Below are 22502 nucleotides of genomic sequence, written 5' to 3' on the forward strand. Positions count from 1 at the left end.
TGGCCTTGCCTGGATATAGAGGGTGTGCAAACAATCGCGAAAAGATATCAAATGACTCACTCTCCCGGCAGTCGGAACAAGATCCATAATTTTTCGGAGCGGCGGCGGGAGGTCAGAGTGAGACGTGAACGCTATTATTAAATAGCGGTTCAGACGAGATCTGATTTTAGAATGCGTGAAAATGCCGGTCTTGTTCTCTTGCCAATAAAATAAATTCTCCCTGACGCAAAATCAGATTACGCAGCTTCAAATTACAAATAATTCTGTATTGTTAACAACGAATCCAATGCTTTCGTGGACAGAGTTCTTCAATGTATAAATTTCCTATACTCTGATGCAGTAAAACCTCAAAATATAGCTCACAGGGTTGAGCAAAAATAATCAATTTTTGACAAAAATCTGTTTCAAAAGTATTAATTGTTTTTTTCTACATCAGGAACAATCTGACATTATATGTTCCCGCTACTAACCATAAAAAATTCATTTCCATCGTTTCAATCAGAAACATGTAAAGCCTTATTGGCATATTACGCAATTTCAGCCATTTTAATGGCCACTGGATGAGGGTTAAAATCGAAAGGGAGAGGGGAGCGGTTCCGATGGGTAAGATATATAGTAAAGGATGTGATAAATTGCATAAAACGCATGATTATGCCATTTAACTCATAGTTTTTTTATTATTAAGATATGATCTGAAAATTTTGTAGTGGGCTTTGTAGATCTCTTCGAATTCTGTGAGAATTCAAAAATATTTATTATATGAGACCATTTGATGGTCCAATAAAAACATTATCAATTCGGTTTTGCATATGACCTAAAAATTACAAACCTTTTAACAAAAGGATATTAAAAAGAAATAATCATTAAATACTACTATTGAATTAGCTAACTCTTCCCAGATCATTCATCAGCACAGCTTTAAAACTTTTAAATCTAGCAGTAGCTCCGATCGCGAGCTATGAATTAAAGATGATTTAGCCATTTTATAATAAGGAGATACATAATTTAGAATCCTCCAAATCAATGATCAATATTCATAAGAGCTCTTTCCGTGTCTAAATTAATGAAATCCAGGCTGACGTACAAATTAGCAGACACTGACTTTTTTCTAAGAGATGCTTAAAAGACTGATTAATTTAAGAAATTGATGGCTAACCAGTTTTTAAGGCCTCTGAAATCGACCCAGAGTTTTTCGTTACCCCGGCTATGGTCAACCAAAATTGGAAGGGAGTCTTTTTTGTTGACAGACACATGTTCACGAGACACAATTGTTACGGATTTCACTTATTAATCTGTAAGAACGTGACCTATCACTCCTGCGCGAGTGAGGACTATGAGTGCAAATTCTGTGATAGATAAACCAATTAATTTCCATCAGTACCTTGACTGTGATAAGAACAATTTGACCCTGTCTCAAGCTGCCAAAGCAAAAAAGAGCAGTGAGAGAACGGTGATATCTATAGTTTTTCTTTGTATGCTGTACACCCTTTGTGTTTTATAAAGATTTCATTCATAATTAGGTAACTGTGTTCGAAGTGAAAGCATTCTTTGAAATCACAGACGTCCATTATTAGACATGGAAATAGCTTTTTGCGCGAAAGGGGCATGCGGAACGCACCTCGTCGCCGTAATCAATAATCTGATTAGGAAACTTTTGCCCTGAGGAGAGGCAAAATCAAATTTCCTGCTCTTTGAGATCAATTTTCAACAAGAGCATCGATGACGAGTTAGCCCATAAGAATAAAAGCCAGGCCGCTCGCTTTTAATCTCGCAAAGCACCCTTTCTTCTGCCGCGCTTCCTCTTGCGATGAATAAAAGAAAATCTCTCTGCATTCGAAAAGGACGATGAGAGGGATTTTTCTCATCCCACTCGGCCTGCAAATGGATGACATTTGATCTGCAGCACTTTTCCATCCGCGAATATGGATGACCTCTCTCGCTCGCTCGTTGCTGCGGCCTCGGGCACGCTGGCCGGCTAAATGAAAAACACGACACAAACATGTTCCTCCGTACCGAGGGTAGAAAAACTCGCAGCTGAAACAGCCGTCGGCGGTTTTCGCCAACTTTATTACCGTGTGCGAGTGCTCGTGGACACTCGGTGATGAAAGGCAATTGGATTTCGTGTTGCTGCCAGCCATAGTCTGCATGCAAAATAAAAATGATGAATATGATGAACGCCACAGGACTGCTCCTGCTCTATATTTGTCCGTTCTCGCTGCCTGGCCAGCCGGGAATGTTTTGGCGTTGCTGCGAAACAACGCGCAGGGGCACATAAATTTTCTCTGACTGGCACACACAACAGGCATTTCGCGGACGCTTGTGTGAAGTTTTGCCCGAAATTGCTTTTTTCTCCTATCTATGGTCGTATATTTGGTATATTTTAGTAGCTATGCCTTTCATAAACACTTCGCTGTGGGAGTTACTGTGGTTTCCATTCGGATCAAATGCTTAATTGATAAGCAATTAAAAAAGAAAAACTGGTTTGGTGGTTTCACCATCCAAAAGCAACGAAAGGTCAACGCTTTGCTGTGAAAATTAATATTTGTAAGAACATATATATATATATATATGTTTGAAAAAGATGTTAAAACAACTGGAGAGAAATTTCCAGGACTGTTTTGAAAAATTTCAAATTGCTTTTAAAGTCAGGAAGTGAAATATAAAAATTGCGCAAGGAGGTGAATCCCAGAATAAGTTCAAGCAGTTTTGTGTTGTAATATCGGCTGATCCCAAACCTGGCTATTAAAACATCCACCAGTTAACTTCATTTTTACATAAATCTCAATTCTGAATTCGTACTAATTAAAACTTTAAATTGTATGGGGTTAAACCAAACACGCCTAAAAGGATCTAATCCAACATTTCTCCACGTACACTATGCAGCTGCAATTATTCTGTGTAATGAAAAGTTCCTTTCAAAGTTTAACCATCGTTCAACCAATCGTACCATTGCACTCTGGACTGCTTTCGATTTAAATAGCAATCCGCTGGTGCAACTATGGTGGAAGCTGTTCAAAGACAGAAACTGTATGCCATGCAGAGAAGTTATCCAAAACATTTCATATTTTGCACGCTACACAAAGCAATCTTCTCACGCGGCGCATAATGCAAATTACAAGTTTTGCGCTCTCGGAGCAAACAATACTAATTTCTGAAACTATGCTCGAAGTTTTTGCTCGCTCGAGAGTCGCGTGGTGCCACTTGAAGCAGGTATTATTCGCCTCGCTCTCTTGCCGTGCACTCTGCTGAAAGTGTTATTTTGTTATTATTCCGTTCGCGCTGTTTATTTTTAGCAGACGCCCGGTATTTATTTGTTCTCTTCTCTTGTCGGTGTGTGTATGTGAGGAAAATCTTTCTTTTTCCCAGCCTGCTTGGTACACACGCTTGGCAGCGAAAGGGAGCTACTTGTGTGTGTGTTTTACTACCGTCGAGCGGCCAAAGCAGCAGCGACCCGACGACTGAAAACGGCAAATTATTTCCAAGGTGTAAATTACGTGAGTGTTTTACAAGCGAAACGTGCTGAGTTTTTCTCAGTCTACTTCTCTCTCTAGTCCTATTTCCTTTGCAGACGCCAAATAAGAGGAGAATGAGAAAAAGGTGGTTCGAACTCTGCAAAAATTGCTGCCGGGTGCTATTTCTCTTTTGCTGAAAACTGGTGGCTGAGTGCTTTCTCCCTTGGCTCACTTAATTATGAATAAAGCAGGCGCGAGGAAAAACAATTTTCTTGGCCACACGCACCGCAGCTCGCACACTATGTTTTCGCAAACGGCACGAATGGTGCGCCTCGGCTGAATTCTGCCTTGTGCAGCTCTCAGACTACACAAGCTTTTTGAATACAAAAACGCACCCGCCCTGTTTGCGAAAGGAAACAAATTGAAGGGTTGAGACGTCAAGAGACGCTGGAATTGCGTGAGAAAAAGAGCAACTTCAAAACAAACATCTCCGCCGAGTCTGCGAGAGTGTGTTGCGAATTGCGAAACTGCCAACTTGGCCGTCCCGCAGAAATCACTGCAAAATGTGAGAAACGTTCAGTTGATTGCGAGTTAAAAAAAAACAAAGCTGGCGTTAATCAAATATTTACGGCTCAATGAAGTTTGGAAATTTAAAAACTCTCAGCCAACTGCTCTGCCCTTCCATCAAGATTTATCTGCTGCTCGGAAAAAGTGACAGCTTTGAAGCCTCTTGAGCCCCTTATTCGGCTCAGCACGTGAATCTCGTCCGGGATTTTTGATGAATCCTCCAGCCGCCCGAGCTGAAGACGCTCATTAATTAATGATAAAAACTTGTGCACGCTCGACTGGCTCTAATATGGAAGGCTCGTGCTGCCTTATCGGCGCCGAGCGCGGCCGACGCAAAGCATCCTCTCGATCAAAACTCTCTGGCTGCAAATTAATTAAACGGCAGTTAATAACAAATCTATGATACCAAATTAATTGCCCCTCAGAGAGCGGGTTCGATCCTGAGAGGCTGAACAAGTTTCAGCAAAGAAGACGACTATTAAAACAAAGGAGAAGAGAGAGCATTCCGAGGGAGAAAGTGAAAGAGAGGGTTGCTCAGCACGCACGCATAGCAAGCCGCACTAAATCTTGCACAGCGGCAGATGTTTCTGACGATTTTCACATAAATTTCGCCTCTTGCCGACCGCTACTTGTTTACTGTTCAATCTGTTGTCCTGTGTGCATCGGACGGAGATATGTAGCCCCAAGAATAAAATGCCAAACAGTTTCACATTAGTTTTAAATACCATTTCCTTGGCCTCGGCAAAAAGATGAAACTCGTTTAACTCATTCCTCTAGATGAATCTAGATACGACGGAGTTAATGAAAAACTTTTGCCTACAAAAAGTGAGCGTTCAGCAATTATTATCACACACACCATCCTCTTTTTAAAAAGCACACAGCGCAGTGACAGGAGCAGCAGCTCACTAGCAGTTCATTTTTAATGATAAATCACCCAACTTTGGTAACAATTGTGTTATTTTCCTCCCTTTTTTGCCGCGTGATTAAAAAGTTTTTCGTCTGACCATTTATATTCACGAGCGGGAGGCGCAGATTAAGCGGACAAAAAGCGAGTCGCGCGCTATGTATAGCTTGCCGGCTGCATTTGTGTGAAAATTTCCAACCCCTGCTGCTAGAGCCGAATAAAGTTACTCCCTTAATCCGCGCACCAGACACATTCCGATGCAATAAATTGCTGGCTTTATTGGAAAGGTGGAAAAATTTTAAATAAGATTTCACGTGTAGCAGGGGAAGTTTGCCGCAGAAATGTTTTCTGGTCGTTCAGAAGTGTGCTCGCACATATATCTGTGAGTACACACCGCACATGAGCCGGGGTGAATAAATATTTCACATTATTGTTTTTGGTATTATTAGGGGGAGCCGAGTCGCTAGATAAATATATTATACACAAATGTGTATGTGGCTTTTACGCGCTGAGCGAGATGTGGGGTGAAAGACACGCAGACTCGCACCAAAGCTGGGTGTTGTTGGAAGTGCGGACTTGTTATTTTTCTCTTCGCCTCTATGAGAAATCCAGTTACAGTGATGACGCAATGTCTTGTAGGCTCTTAAATCACAATCTATTTTATGTGCTGCTGTGCGCTCATAAAAATACAGAATTTATCAACTTCGTGGCGAGCGAGCAAGGAAAGCAGTTGTAACGACAATTCTGCTACACAATCCAGGCTCGAAATGGGATTTTCGTATTTTCCAAAACAATTCACAATCCTTTTCAAAGGAGCCAATCACATTATCCATGTTTGCCATGCTAATTTAATTCTTTCCTTTGGAATGGAATGTTTGCTACAAGGAATCAATTTTGTCGCAATGAGACTCGAGCCGACAGAGCTGGAAATGCAAATAGAGTGGAAGCGCTAACCGCGCCCCGACGCTTCCCATCTCCTCTCCTCGAGGGAAGTGCACACATAAGAAATGCACCCGCAGACTTTTTCTCTTTTCGAAAGATCAATTTTACTTATCTGCGCGCCATTCCATAAAGTGCACTGCAATGATGTCTTCCGAGGGAGGCACCGCGCTCAAGGGTATTATGCTGCAGCATTACACCACTTGCACTCCCGTTCAAATAAAACCGGCAAAGAACTTCTCGACTTTTGAATAATTTTACACGCAGCTAAAACATCGCGGAAAATTAATCTCTCGGAAAAGCATGGCACAGTGATAAAAGCAAGAAATGAATTTACATCAAGCAGAAATGGAAAAAGCCGCTGGCGTGGAAGCACGTCTGTTGAAAACTCGGATCAATCTATCTATACATTTCAATTATGCTTTCTCGCCAACGCGGCGGGAGGAAAATGGGAAAGGCAGTGGAGACGAGGTTTGCGAAAGACGGCCGGCCGACTGGTCTTTCGCCATCGAGAGCTGTTTGCGATTTTCGTTTTGTATGCGCGTGGCACGAGTGTTGGGCTGGAATTGAAGCGATATTTCGCCAGACCGGCTGGCAATCACACCGCTGACGCTGCGCAGGCAACTATCAATGAAATTCTCGGAGGAGTTTTGCTGCTTTCGCCGATCCGGCTTTGTGGCCGAGAGGAGCAACAGAGAGCCGCACGTGTATGTACACTTTTTGCCATCGGCGGCGCCCCCTGCGGGCTCTCATCCATGTGCAGAGGTAATCGCCTCCTCAAACCGGCGTCAGACACTAAAACGCCGACCACTGGCGCTGTTCGGTGATCCGTGAGTGTCAGGTGTGTGCGCAATTCAGCCAGACGCCAAATCCACGGGGTGGAACAATTGAATTCGCCGCATTTCGCCTATAATTGAACGGCTTTTGGCCTCAAGAACACTCTCGTTGGGATAGAGCAACATTCTGGCTCGAAATACGTTTTTATTAAATAGGATCAACACCATTTTCGCTTCCTTCTCTTTGCTAGTGTATCTCTTGACTAAAAATGATTTTACATGGACTCCGAAACCTCAACAGCTATGATAATAAGGAACAAATGATGCCTGATGTGCAAAAAATTTTATCTGACCAACATTTTGCCTCAAATATAAGGTACGATAAAAAATCTGTTAAATTAAAAGCTTGCAGCAATAACAATTAAATTCAGTACTGAAAAAGGGATTTTATTCAAACTCTCTTTTTGCGAGCCTAAATTACGAATGGAACGCATTTTCCGGTCTAGACAGACGGTTATGAGTGGGAAACGTGCTGCTGATTGTCATATAATCCTTTGGTGGAAAAATTTTGGCAGAGTTGCCAAGCAGGCGCGCCGCATGTCGTTGTTCTGGACCAGAAGCGATCAGCCACTGATGAATCACCAGCTCACGGTGTGCATATTAAATGGCGACGAGCTCTCCCAATTTATTAGGCAGCCTGGTGGTGGCTGGGTGCAGGAGGGCCGAATTAAATTTCTTCCAACGTGCACACAACTCGTTCTTCTCTCGCGCGTACACATACTCAAAACTCGGCATGGTGCCTTAAAAATTCCCTTTCGCGGCACATGTATATTATAATTCGAGATAGGCGAGAAACTTTTTTAATCACTGCCGCTGCTGCGGCTTGTATTGCGAAACCGCAGCTCAAAAAACCACTCGGCAGACCCAGTTTATGCGCCCGTTGTTGCGATGCTCTTGCCGAAGGATAAAAAACTACCAACTCGTGCATCACGCGTATATATAATAGGAAAGTGTGCGGGAGAGCGTTTGCAAATTAAATTTTCGCCTGGTACAAGATGGAGCTCGCATGCATGATATATTGGCGGTAAGTGATTTTTTTGGCCGCACCGAGAAACAGACTGAATAATGAATTTCGCTCCTGCCGTGTTGAAAATTGGTTTTGCTCATTATGAATTCATCATCAGCTTTTACACTAATCTGAATCGATAGTTTGCTGATTATAGGAAGCTAGGGGGACACATAATATTAATTAATGGGGGTAATTTCATCAGTGAAAACTGTTTTTTCCACACATGCCGTGCGAATTCCGGCGTGTAAAGTAAATTAATTCAGGGCAACCATTATCAATTATTTGCATTGTTCGTATTTGTAATTGATTGAGTTAGTTGATTAATTGTTTTTAAATTCAAAGCTGACTAGTTCTCTTGTAAATGTACAGCGCCTGCCCATTTTTTCATGGTAGGTTGTGATGGTGAAATTCCTTGTGTGGTATATAAAATAAAAGGATGTTAAATTTCTTCTGTGGGGAGACAATATTCACCATTTGGAAGGCCTAACCAAGTTTTAGTGAACAATTTTAGGTTTATCTCAATTCACAAGAACTAGTTGAAACTAGGATTATCCTGCAATATTATTCCTCTTTTAAAAAAAAATCCACACCACATTTGCAAAAACCACGTAGTGTTTGAAACCGCAAATTTCAAATAAAATCATTTCTTATCTTATGGCAAGTCACTACAATATTGATGAGGTGGAATTAATCTCTATATAGGTGGTGCTATATAGCGGTTACTTCCGATTTTAATGGACTTTCGCTGAGATTTAAGACTCAATCCTACTGTCACGCATTCTACTCCTAAAATGATTTAATTTGATGGGTTGAAAACAAAAATCATTCTAGCCAATTGCGGTAAAATCGTCGGGAAAGTTTTGTAATTGTTTTTCACGTTTCTACAGTGATTGGCTGAACCGATTTTGTTTTTATAAGAACATCAAAAGAAACAATTTTTAAGGAATGAATGTACAGCAGCAGATTGAAATCTTAAATCACAGCGGAAGTAAATTAAAATCGAAGCAATACGATGGCAGCATAGAACACTTATGGATTTCGCGAATGATGAATTGGAAATAAAAAATCCAATGAATTTGGTAAAATAAAGATTATTATTAATCCCTAGTATTTCAAAATAAACTCACGCAACCAAATACGCCTCTGAGTTCATCGTATTTGAAACTTGTTCAACAGAGACGCAAATTAATATCATGTAGCTTATTTCACGAATCAGTCTTTGTTGCCTTAGGCGATTCCCATTTCAAAGCAAACCTGGAGTATTTTCTGAAGTAGACCGTCGCTTGTGCATACGCGGCGGCGGTGGCGGTCTCTCTCAATACACAGAGAAAGAGAGAGAAGAGAGAGAGAGAGAGAGAGAGAGAGAGAGAGAGAGAGAGAGAGAGAGAGAGAGAGAGAGAGAGAGAGAGCGAGAGAGGTTGTAATAATATTGGGATTGGTAGCTGCGCGTGTAAGTTGACCCAGCAGACCACAAAGTGGATCCAAGTATGTGAACGTACGTGATTTTCACCGCAGCGCGGATGACAACTCACGACGAGAGAGCATTGTAATGAATAGAAGGTGTCTCGCTTGCTCCACCTTACACTTGGGTCCTTTTATGGACGAGCTCGTCTTTTTGCCCTGCTGCTGCTGCTTGTAATGGAAAATGAGCGAGCTGCTGCGTCGGGCTCGATGTATTCAAATGTAAATCGGCTGGCACAGGAAAAAATTGGAGATCGACATACATAAAAATGTATCGAGGCTGGCGAGGAGACAACTTGTTCCTGCTGCACGAGCAACTTGAATATGCTGGAGAGCGCGATGTCTTATATTTCTTTTGATCCAGCCATGTCAAATCACAATATATACTTTTGTGCGTCAAATTGAAAAGATTCGGGAGATAGAGCGAGTCGTGAGCGTATCTCTCCGCACCTCAAGATTATGTGTTCCATTGTGGATGAGAGTTCGTAGTTTTAATGACGCCAGCCGTAATAAAAAAGGAATATGGGTGAATAAATTTTTCAATAAAAGCGAGACAGTTTTTAAAAATACGTGAAACGAGCAGACAGGGTTAAAATACCAAAAGCAGTATGATAAAATATGAGAGTTTTCATCGTGCTAAAATTCATACAGCGCCATTCCGATAAAATTTAGTTTTTACAACAGAGCAACGCATTCATTTTTTTAGTGCAACACAATATCCGGTCCAGTTAACAAAGTAACTTTTATTCTCTCTCGCATAATTATACTTTTGACGAAGCAGCCCCCCACAGCTATGCATACCAGCAATCTAATCAACATGGAAAAGCGCTTCTTTGCCCTCTTTTTAGCAGAAAGCAAACAATGTTTTTTTACTCGGACTGCGTGTAATATAGTCCGAATGTAATTCCGACTCATATAGCGCTGCACGGCGTACCTGTGAATAAAAGGCGCGTATTAATGCGAGCAGCAGCGAAAACAATGGCGCTTTATGGATACGCCGGTGGTCAGCGAGCACAAAAGCTCCCCTATCTCGCCACCTCGCTTTTTGATGCAAATGAAATCTAATTAAATCTGTTGAATGGCAGATGCACATTAAAAATGCAAGTTTTTGCACGCGGAGGCAACAGCTATGCATAAATTTCACAGCTGGAATTATCATTGCGAACGTGATAAATCGACAATGCCATGTTGCCGGCCCCTAAACATCATTTTTACCAGAGTGTGGAAAATATGTTTATGAAAAGCTGCCAAAATATCCAAATAAAGAGATTAATGCATTGTGAGCGTGCTTTGTTGCACCCATTCATCAGGTTTTATATTTTAAATGGTATGTATTGAAAAACATTTACAAAGGGATTAATACAACTCCAGATGCATCTCATATTTCAATATCATTGTTATGGAACAACTTAAAAATAAAATCGTAAGCCCAGCTAAAAATTAAAAAATGTGAGCGCATCCTTCAAAGAAAAGTAAATAAAAATTAAACATTTCTTTCAATGTAAAATTCCTCTCTTTGTGTAAAAGCAAGTTTGTCCAAAATTAACGAACGTTAAAATAGCTACATCCATAAACCTTTTATTAATTTGCTCGATCTAAACCTGCACATGATTGCCCATTTCCGTCGATTAACTCCCAACCTTACGATTTAGCATTCCGCTTTTTAATCAAAAGCATATTTTTCCCGGGAGAAGGTCGGACGAAATTACAGCTGAGACTTGGTGGTCGGCCACCATTGATGCTGCGTCGGTCCTAAAGCAATTATGTCATACATGGCCGTTTGATATAATTATTTAGCGGCACAAAGTGGCAGAGATGGCCCGCCGGAGCAGCGTGCTTTGGATTCTTGTGACCGTATTTGGTCGACTTTGTGCTGTGCATGTGTCTCCAAACTGATATAAAAGGCAGATTAGCCAGACAAACGGGCCATTAGGAGGTTGATTCATCGCGTCCACCGGCCTGTGAATAATGTGAACGGTGTTTCCATACAATTTATTTCCAAGATGAACATAATAATCGGCAGCGGGATTAATTCCTCACTCGAGTGTCGTGACACCTGTCACAGATTTACGCGCCATTTGCATAAAAAATCGATGCCGACCGGAATTAAAAAGAAAATCTTTCTGTTGGAATATAGCGTGCTGACACCATTCTATTTCATCGGAATTATATACAAGTGCACCCTTTGCACACGACTCGTGCAAATTTGATGCGGTGGATGTCGTCGTAGCTACTTATGCTCGTATATAGAAAGCATCATTTGCCATTCCAGCGAGCAACGGGGCTTTTTTGCGGAAGCGACAAGCAGATTCGCTCTAAAATATTTAATGGCCGGCTGGGAAATGACAAATGAAGACAAGCACAGTGTGCGAGGAGTTAGGAACGAGCTGCCGCAAAAATCCCTCAATAAAAAAGAAGGAAGAAAGTGCCGGCGCCGGCCAAAATGTTGGAGCAGTAAAAACGTTTAGTGTCTTAGCAGAAAAGTGCTCTAAGCATACAATAATTTCTCCAGTCGACTTCCTGTGACTACAAAACACTTTTATGCGCAGTCCAAGCTAGTATTCTTCCCGGACGCAGCAAATGCAATCGTTCATTCGTCCGGTTCTATCTGCGCCTGTAAAAATGCACACTAAAACTTTATTCCCGGCGCTTTGTTGGTTTCTCTGCGTTCTAAATGGAATATAAGTAGAGCGAGAGAGGAAAAAAAGAGGAAAGTTATGTGAGCAGATCAGAAAGAGCTAGAGCCGAGCCGCGATTAGCACACGCTGCGAAAATGGAGCAAGCGCGCGTGCGATATGGAGTGCTAACTTCACTTTATAATGTAATTATTTATTTTGTGGACGCGCGGAATATAATAACAATAAAATTGTCGAGGCAATAAAAGATGCAGCATAAAGTCTGTGTTTTTATCGCCGCTATATTCACAACAAACACACGCGGTAGACTCTGGCTGTACTCGCTCATATGTATAAATAGCCGAGTTTACTGCTTGCTAACTTGTGGCTCTTTTCAGGCGGATACGTTTTTTTTATCGCTCCTGCAAAATGGAAAGCGCAAAAGATTTGTTGCACATCATTTTTATGGCTTTATTTCTCTCTGCTAATTCGGGTCCATAAATATTCCGAATTCAGTTTAGCGGTTTTTAATCCGTTGTTAATTTAGATCTATCTTTTTAACATGCACCAAAGAGCTAATGATTTCAACGATTTTAAGCTACTACAAACGTGTCGTGCGATCATATTTTTGGAGTAGGATAAGCTATATTTATGAATGAATGTGGGATGTTTTTACAACTCACAGCACTCAAAATACATTTTTTAAAATATAAAGGCACCATTTAACAAAATTAGTTTCATGGACCCTGAGCCAAAATTTTGATTTTACACTCTTGCCGATGATCCTGAAAAAAAAAACGTGTTGTAACGTGAGCCATACAAAGACCGTATAAGGTATTGCAAGAGCATTTCGTGGCCAGCGTTTCGATTGCAAACCTGACGCGATGTTTACTATAATTATTAGGCAGACCGAGTCGAATGTCAAAATTATAAGGTATTAATATGTTTCATCGGTGTGCACGCGGAGCACGGAGCTTGCCTTTCAACCTGTGTGGTTCAACTGCTGGGTAAATAGTAAGAGCAGCGCTCATTCAAACGGAATGACAGGTTGATTCATGCAATCACGAGTCAAAGGGAGAAGTCGGCGAAATCATTTCGACTTGTCAAAAGCAGGAAATTAACTTTTTTACAGCGGGCAATTTTAATGATGGAGCTGTAAAAGAGCAGAAACACACACACACACGGCCGTTTTAATACCCTCGCTGGCGGACTCTATGTGACTGCAAAAAGTTTGCTCTGCTGGCTGATAGAGTAAGAAAAAAAAGGATGCGCCTGGGAACCTCTCTACGCTTCAGCCTCCTCCTCCGCCGTTGAGTAATCCTTTTCAAATACAGCTCTCGCTGAGCTGCGCGGTTAAATCTGTTTTCCAGCAAGGGGACGCACGAAAAAACGACCGTTCTGCTTATCGCAGCTATTTTGCGAAAAATGCCTCGCTCTATTGAAAGCCTGCTGGGGATTACTTCAGAACGAGTGTATTGAAATGTGCCACTTTGTCATTCAGACCACTTGTTTGCTCAAAAAGAATACAATAATATGTTTCGAAATACGAATTTCTACACCTAAAAATCGAAAGTGCTACTCCCGGGAATTTTTAATGATCCTCATTTGTAGTGCAACTGCGAATTAGTTAAGCCAAATTAATTGAATTCGATTTCAGGAGTCACATATTCCAATTCGATTAGTGGCTTCTGTTGCCACACATTAATTAATTTTGTATGTATATGGATTCCCAGTTGTACGCTTTATGTCGATAATAATAGCGAGCAACGATATTGGCAAAAAAGCCGGGCTAGCATCGCCGAAATGCGTGTCAGACGATTAGATTGATTGTCGAGCTCACTTGTTGTTGCAAATAATCTAATTGGAAGAGCGCCCGCTCACGATTATCGTATCCACCGCTGTACTCAAATTTGGGGTCCAGCCGGCACTCGCAGTCAACGCGTTGAATGATAAATTAGTTTTGCGCGCGTGGAAACTTAAGCCTCAAGATAAACGTAATTACGTAATGACAGCGGCGAAATCTCGTTAGCCAATATTTGGTCACGTTCAGGATCAACATATAGTGCAATCTGGCAAATTGGATACGCGCACAGATGGCTAGAAAAAAAATTATCAGGTTCATGTTTCAGTCAGATTAATTTTTCTCTATTATTTTTTTTCTGTTCATTCAATCACATTTGAAGGAAATTTGGTTCTCTAAGCACATCTTTTATTTTCCAAGCTAAACGAGCTCTTCGTTGACGTTGAATGAATTTTTATAGTATTAAAAAGATACTTTCGTCTTATATAATTCTATTCATCTTTTACCATTTTTATCTATTCGAAATTTCAAATCTTGCCATTTTTTGGCATAGTCAAGCCAAAATTACGAGCTAAGAAGAGTGAAAACGAGGAGTAAATTGGATTTCTTTAAAGGTCTCGATAATGAGGTATTGTCTAGCTAATCACATTTAGGTTCAACTGCACAGATTCACTTTGACCAATTCCATTCAATTGTCGAGCGTGGATTTCCGCCGTTTCTCGAAACGACCGCAGGCGTGGACCACATTTAGAAGGCTATTTAGCGGGATGACAGCATCCCATACACACTGACGAGGCAGTTAGCCGCCTTGCGTGCAACCACAGCACTCGCTCCCTCACGTAATGAAATAATGCCGACTGCTGGGCGGCCCGGGCTGTATGAACGATGTTTGTGTTTGCGTGTCTGCTCACCAGGACAGGGAGATAGTGCTCATTATTGTCGAAAGCTTTGTGACGGCCAAGGAGCGAGGGCTAGGGTTGCCTGTTCCAACAACCCCTTCCACAGTTATGGGACCGATCTAATCAGTTTTTGTGCAGGGCATCGCTTGACCGAAGACGCTGCTTGAGCATGTAGACGATTTGCGTTCATTTTGACGACACGATTTGCAGGATGGAGAGAGTCGGGCCAATTTAATTCCAACGCACTTTCCCGGATCGGAGCGGCTGGCTGAGCCGGCGTTGGAATAATGAAGCAAACTTTATGTCGTAATGGGGAGGGAAGGATTAAACCCACCTGAGGCATGCCTTAATATCACTTAGACGGCGATATGCCGCCACCCCCGCAGCTCCACCCCGCCACGCGAAATATGACAGTTTCAAGACGCACCCCTGAAGCTGCAATATTCGCGGCTTCCTCTCCACTTTTGATCGAAGGCGCCGACGCCGAATAGAGGAAGGCTTCTTTTAATGAACAAGACTTTGCCGAAGGCTCAATAAAAAGTCTCGAGCTGCTCGCTCGCTCAGAGAAGCGCTGAAAACGAAACGAAAATATGCGTTGCTGTCTGACGTTTTTGATTTTATATTTGCACTTCTCGGAACATTCCTCTGGTTCTGCGTGACGAATAAACAGATGGCCAAAAAGTGCCTTTCCACCAGTCGCAAAGTTTGTTTTGTTAGGGAAGAAAGGGTTGTGGGCGAGACGAGTGCTTTTTAATGGCGAAATACTTGACGCTACATAACACCGAGTCACCGCCTGGCTGGATTATGAGGATTTGCTCCTTTCATTCCGGCGGCTGATGACTTTCGCACGCAGTGAAAATGCTCTTCCCTGAAATCATTGAAATGTAGCTTAGTTTCACACTGCATAAATTTTGCTTCTGTCAAGCAAATCCCAGCTGGATTGTTCTGCGGAAGGATCTGACAGTTAAATCATAAATTCCCTTTGGTCCTCTGGTACATTAATATATACCATCTCATAGCCTTTCAAAGCTTCAATCAAAAGCAGAAGCAATTGTTTAATTTAAATATCTTGGATATTTTCTTGTGTCCGAAAGATGCTGTAGCTTTTTTAAATAAATTCATCAATGTTCAATGTAAGTAAGTGCATTCTGATCGAATAAAATTCTTTCCAGCAGAAATTCAACCAGGGGATTTTACCTCCCTTGGTCCACAATGGAATGCTATATATGCCTGCGAGACTAAAACAAAGCTAATTTTTTGCCTATCCAATTCACACACCGGTCCAGTTCCAATCAAACACAGCGAACGCGCTGAGGTCAAAATGTGGTCAAATGTTTTTGAACACAGCTAATGCTGAAATCCATTTAGCAGCGACAGAGATCCCAGAGCGAAAAATCAACAAAAAAGCTGGCAGCGTTTATTTTCATTTTGCTGTGCATGCATGTGTACACTCTGTGCCGGTGAACCGCGGGCTAAAACAACAAAACGACCCAACGAACGCACACTTGCAAATCAACGCTCGGATCTGAGCGAGACAAATGACGCAACATGCGTTTGCTTTCCCCATTTTCCGCACCGCAGACGATCAACGGAAGAGTGCTTTTTATGGAGACTTGCTTTTTCATCTCGTTTTCATTTTCAATTATGTTTTTGAAGCCAAAAAAGCAAACGACCTTCTCACCGAACCAAGCTCTAAGTACGTTACAGTTTTCCCTTATTCTAAATCATACATATACTGAAAGTCACTTGCATTGTATGAGCAAAAAGTTCTTGTAATTTTATACCGTTCATAGAGTCAAATTGAACAAGCGAAAAATGTTAAAGCTAAAAGTGTCTGCACAATTTATGTTGATGAAACAGCCACATCAAATTTGCAATACGTTAGATTTCAGCTTCAATTATTTGAATTCCTGTTTTTTGTATGACATTTTTGATGATTTGAAAGATATTTGGAACATTTATTTTGATCATAATAATCGCAAATCCACTACTTATTTTCGAGGTAATTAAAAAAGTGCCAAGAATGTACTATAGGTGTGAGAAATTTACATTGTTGGTGTAGACACACGTATTTTTGTATAAAAACAGTGCAGCTCCTTTGTAGCCACAGTGCATGATGCTAATTTGTTTGGCAGGATGAGAGCTTACAGAATGAAACTGCTCGCTCCTTTTGTAAAAGTGTTGAAGTGCCTGAAATTTGCTTGAAAGTTCAGTGTTACCGCCTGTGGAACAATCTTCCATCAAATCTGTGTCTCAATGAAAACTTGGTGCAATCCAAACACTTTTAAATGAACAGTTCTTCAAGAGTTATTACCTCTTTGTAATGTTTGTGTTGATATATGCATTTGTTTGTATGGCATTGATATTTTTTAAACGGAAGGGATCCACTTAAAAGCGAATTGATGGGCGAGATTGACATAATTCGCACCCGCGGCCTAGTTTCCCTGATTCCCTGTTCCCCAAACTTCTATTGATCCAACAGCAAAATCAACAATGTCAGCTCCCAAAACTTTTTAACTCAAAATTTTAAGGGGCAATGACAATGTATGGAGCAAAATTGCCTTGCTTAACCATAATGAAGATTAATTTGAAACTATAAAATTAAAAAAAAATACGAGAAAATTTGAGTTGCTCTTGAACGTTAATGATTTCGCGTCGCTGCTCAATTAGCAAATATTTCTATAGCACTCCTCTCAGGATTTAGTAATGTGGATGGAGTAACGTTTGATGAGAGTTTCCACTTTGAATGTATGCGATGGAGCAAGCTGGTGTGTGTTTCTCTGCAAGGTTCGTCCCGGAGAGCAAATGTCACAAATAAGTTCTTTTGATCAGCAACGACGGTGGCAGCAAATCAATGGCGTTCTTGCTTTACACTCAAACGCGGCGAATTACACGGTGCTCCGACGCCGTTCGTTGCTGCGTGCTCATTCAGCAGCTCGCTCGTCAGCCTCTGGAAGGTCAAATTTGTTATCGACTCGCCGTCCCGATGATTGAAAAAAGAGAACGAACGAACGAACGAAAGAGAAAAGAAGAAGCGCTGACTCCGAGTTTTCTTTACAGCTGATCAGCTGTATTTCGCAATTCGCGAGCCTTCGCCTCTGCCACTTGATCAATTTAGCGTGTGTGCACTCTCAGATTACTGCGAGGTTATTAAACGAACCGAGAATGAAACTAATGAAGTTAAGTGAGAAGCTCGATCACATGACTCTTTGCAAGAGGTTGCAACTCGAATAAATAGAAAAGCTTGATTTGCTCTAGATTTATTTGTAACCAACTCAGTCTTATCAGCTATGGACCAGAATTTTTAACCCAGAAATATGTTTACAACAGAACAACCTTTGCCATCTAATAACGGCGGGCTGCACCATAAAGTTTTAGTACGGACGCGAGACAAACATTTTCCCAAACTATAGGAACACACTCACTTCCTGCCAGCGCGAGCTAAATTTTTTAAAGATCCACTAGCGATATTACGTTTTAGCATCTAAGCTAACAAGCCAAACACACAAGGGAGTGCCGGGCCTAATTAAAACCTTATCCTGCCGTTAATTTGTTGCGAAACCACCGAGGCAGGCAAACAATCGAACAACTTGCATGCAAGGGCCTCTTTAAAGCCGGTCTTATCTCTTTTGGGTTGATGCTCCCGCCTTATTTCGGAGCTAATTTCCTGGAAATCAACGTCCGAATTACTCCGGCTAGATAACAGAAAAGGCTCTTACGGCCATATTAGCCGATCCAATCAAGCGCGGCGCCCCCCTGGCACCTTGTCCCGACAGTGCGATATTTATTTCGAGGGCCCGCATATCCATTGTGCAGGCGAGAAGTGATTTCGCGCCAGCCAGAACTAATTATCTCGCCAGAAGTTGGGTGTGGTGTGAGCAAAGTGAAAGCAAACACGAGGCCCCTCTGCCTCTGCCGACTGCCCGTCCTGCCGGCTGACTGTCACCCACCCATCCCCGTTCCGTTCGTTTTGTTTTACTTTCTTGCAACGGTGGAGCCTTTAGCGCGCCGCATTCAATATTTATGCTGCCATTGTGGTGGATCTGCTATTCAGGTTGCATACTACACAAACGCCAGGCGCTCGTTCAGTGGAGTCGCTTCGCTTTGTTGTCGTTGCTGCTGCCGTGGAAAAAGGCAAAGCACGGCATTTTTAATAGCTCGCTCCATAGCTGCAAAGGCATGGCCGGATGAAAAATTCACAAGTGCATTGGGAATGCCGCTGCTTTATTTTTTGGTTCCACGCAAAAATTCAAACTGGGAACGCGGTTGTCACACTGGTGTCGGAGGGAAACAGTGGGCAAATGTTCAAGGTGACCTACAAATGGATACATTTTGTTGTATCCCAATTCGTTTGATCCTTAAAAAAGATTGATACAATAATTCAAGAAAAAATTTTAGACATTCAATAAAATATTAACACAATGACACGGGTCATAGGACGAAATTAGCATGAGGTCAAGCAAACTCAACGAAATTTACACTAGAAATCAGATATTAATAGTAAATTGCGTCGTGAAGCGTTATTGACAGAATATTCGTTTTTAGAGTTTTTACGTGAACATTTTGAAAGATTGTTTTCATGCTCTTTCGCAATAGTTCAAAATCTGCCTTTTCTCATGAAAATATCGATTCATCTCATCAAGCCAAACACCGTTTGACAGACAAATATACAATAATTGAAATACAAATCGAGAAATTATCGTTTTGTCATTTTTTGATATTAAACTGTCGCTACATTCCACAAGAAAAACATCTAACTACCCTTAAGAGCTTCAAAAATTTTAACTTAATGCCTACTTTTTGCTTTAAATTCATACCTTTAATATTTAGATCTTGCTTTAAAATCTCGTTAAGCAATATAATGCGCTCATGTATGCTCTACTTTCATAAAATCTACCATATAGTGCTACTGCTTTTATTGTAATTTAAACAGTTGCAGCAACTATTGTTACACTCGCTAATCCATTGGATTATTTCTAGCTGCACGATGACTAATTGGCATGAACTTGATACGAAAACAAACAAACAAACTAATTGAAGCACCGAGAACAAAAAGCTCAACATCAAAGATTATAAATAATGCATTCACATTCGATGCGGTCGATACGAAATATATGTTTTACGTGTGGAAGATAAAAAATGCAACCGCGATAGCGCCATTATTCATGCCTGACGCAGCCGCGACACGACAAAATCGACCGCGGACAAGTGCATAAAATTACCAGTGCAGGCAGCGAATTTTGCCGTCAACCACAGCGCGCGCGTATCTCATTCCAGGTCCATACTCTCGCAGGTATTAAAAAAAAGATAATACGAAACGGAATGCAAAACGAACGTGTTTGCCAACACGAGCGAGGCTTCAGTATCTTTCCAGCTGTATTGTCATCCATCAGCCGCCCGGCGCTGGTTGGCATTCTAAGCGTGCATGTTATTATTATTTCACATTCAGAGTGCGCATCCCTCAGAAAATGCATATCTCGGGTCTGCCGAACAAAACCCGTGCGCACAAACTGGATTCTCACTGATTAAACCCGGAGAGCTGAGGTAATTCTGCATATGTGAGCTGGACTGTCACCGGTCCGGTTGGCCGATGATCGAGCAACAAAGTGCCTGCCGAGCACTAATGAGAGCGTTTTGTTTGCGTCAGGCTCATTGTTCTTCGTTCGAATTAAATCACGTGCCCCCGCACACGCTCCTGTACCAATTTTCGCACGGCATGCGGCGGTGATCCGTTTGAATCCAGCGGCACGGCTGGAATTCATATTACCCTTTTGCAGCATGCGCTCACAACAAATAAGCACAAACGAATCCTTTTCCGCAGAGTAAATCTGCATGCGATGAATTATATTCCCAAACCAGAGCCGACAAATGGAATTCATCTGCAGAATGCGCGCATATACACGTGGTATTAGTTTCATATTTCTTTGTGTGCTTAGAAACTAGCGCAACGCCGGAGATGGCGAGCATAGCTCTGTCGGAATGCATTGTGCAACCTTATTCCTTTGATGTGTGCTTCAGACCGAGTATCGTGAGCTCTGACCCCTCAGGCCGTATCTGCTTTATCTGCTTAATTGATCTCTATTAAACAAAATCAGTCGAACCAAACTGATTAAGGGCTTGCAAACGTTTTCGTTCGATTATTATATGGTTTTGGTATTTATGAGAGGAGCGATTTGGCCGTCAAAATATTTCATCCATAGTATTAGGAAAAAGCGTACAAGATCAAAAGAACAAGAAACGACCTACGCTTTAATTCTTTCCAAACTTAAATTCTTGATGGCTAGCAATGAAAAAGTAATTTTTTGCAAAGAAAAATGTGCGGATTACTGAAATTTATGGAGAAGTGAATAAAATAACCAATATGATTTTTTGTTTCAAAGCACACAAAATTATTAAATAATTGATACGAAAATGCCTTGAAACATTTTGGAACTGTTGAAGTTATTGGTCTCCTAAATCGAAGAAATCGGATGTTTTAATGCTCCCAATTCAATTAATTATTCCACTTGAGTGTTAACTATATAAAGTATTTGTTCTTTCATATTTTGAGAAACAAAAATGATTAAAATTTAATTTTGGAATCAAATTAATAAGTAGTAGTTTTTTATGTTTTTTTTCCATTGCAGAAAGGTGGAATGCTCTTGAAAATGGCTATAAAGGGTGGTATATGCCGGAAAACCACTGGACAGTCGTATGATAAATTATCAGCCCTTTTTGATAAACCGTGAATGAAAAAAGGAAGAACGAGTAACGAATTCTATGAATGTCACTTTCCTGCCTCACAACAAATTTACAAGCCCAAAATTTCAGGTTTTATTTCTGAGAAGCAATTTCACACTCCATTCATCACGGAAGAAAAATTATTTCCATTACGCCTTATCCGTAGATATTTAATTCCCGTCACTTTACACTTACAAGCGCCGCAGCTTTTGTCGCCTGGAGCAACGATGGAAATCAATTGACTCACATCATTGTGTGTCAATCACTGTTAAATGCGATTGTGTGCTTCCACCAGCTGTTTTGAATAATGCGCCCGCTGATCGTCTTTAATGTTTTTCGAGCCAGCAGCAGAAGCGCATTTCTCACGGCGCTCGATCGACAAAAACGGAGATTTAATGCGTGCATTATTGAGTGAGTCGTGGGCCTGACTGGCGGCACCCATTGAACAATCAAGCCTGCATTGACTCAGCAGCTGATGCATAATGTGCCTTAATAATGACGAGGGGTCGCCCGGAAAGTGATATCTTCCCGTTGCGACGGACCATGTGCAGCCGGCGGTGCGGGTTGCCTTCCAATCTTTTCCGTCTCGTTTGCATTTTACTCGTACACTTTGTAGTAAGCCTCTTACTTGAGTGCACAACCATCATTTATCGTCGTGGATGTAAAAGGCAAAGGAAAAGGGTTGAGTCTTGGGCTGAGGGAGCAGCGTCTTTTCTCTAGACGGGAATTTGATACTTTATATTTATATGCACATACTGGCTCGATGTTAGCTGATACTTTCTTATGATCTGGAGTGTTTCTCACCAGATTGCTGTGCTTTATGCACTTGCAAAATATTTTAGAACGCCCAGCAGTCGCAGCTCGGGAAAGTTCAACTGCTGGGAAATGGCAAATAAAACGCTAGGGGGCCTGAACCCCCGGATTGGAACCCTAACAAATATCTGCAGAAAGCGCGTCGGCACAACAGCAGTCGCTACATATGCCCAAGTGGATTTTCCCTTTTCAGGAAAGGCAGTAGAGACAGCTCTTCCTTCCTGCTTCCCCTCCGCGTGTGTCTTGCGTGTCGCCCTTTATAAAAATTGGAAGAAGACCAAAAGCAGCGCAGTCGCCATGGACAAAAGCGGCTGGCACGTGGAGTCTGTGAAGAAAGCACCTTGCCGCGTGTTTTGTGGTCCGGCGAGTGCTTTGTGCCCGCGGAAAAAGCCCAGTCGAGCGGGCTTTTATCCCGCGTAATTGCTTGCACCGCTCAGGCCCGGGCAATGGAAAGAAAGTGACGAGATTGCTGCCGTTGTGTATGTT

The 22502-nt window shown here is 41.7% G+C and overlaps 1 protein-coding gene across 3 annotated transcripts in view; it reads left to right on the top strand.

Annotated features, from left to right (window-relative positions):
• The window catches only part of LOC135942347 (connectin-like), a 131123-nt gene that overhangs the window by 62470 nt on the left and 46151 nt on the right, over positions 1–22502 (top strand). Inside the window, exon 4 of one of the 3 annotated variants that reach the window (XM_065488416.1) lies at positions 3367–3494. The exons of 1 other annotated variant lie outside the window; for it this stretch is intronic. The gene's annotated coding sequence lies outside the window, so the exon portion shown is untranslated. The remainder of the gene's footprint in view (positions 1–3366; positions 3495–22502) is intronic. One more of the 3 variants, XM_065488417.1, reaches the window with a different exon arrangement.

The sequence above is a fragment of the Cloeon dipterum genome, chromosome 4 (genome assembly GCF_949628265.1).
Source record: "Cloeon dipterum chromosome 4, ieCloDipt1.1, whole genome shotgun sequence".
Classification (NCBI taxonomy): Eukaryota; Metazoa; Arthropoda; class Insecta; order Ephemeroptera; family Baetidae; genus Cloeon; species Cloeon dipterum.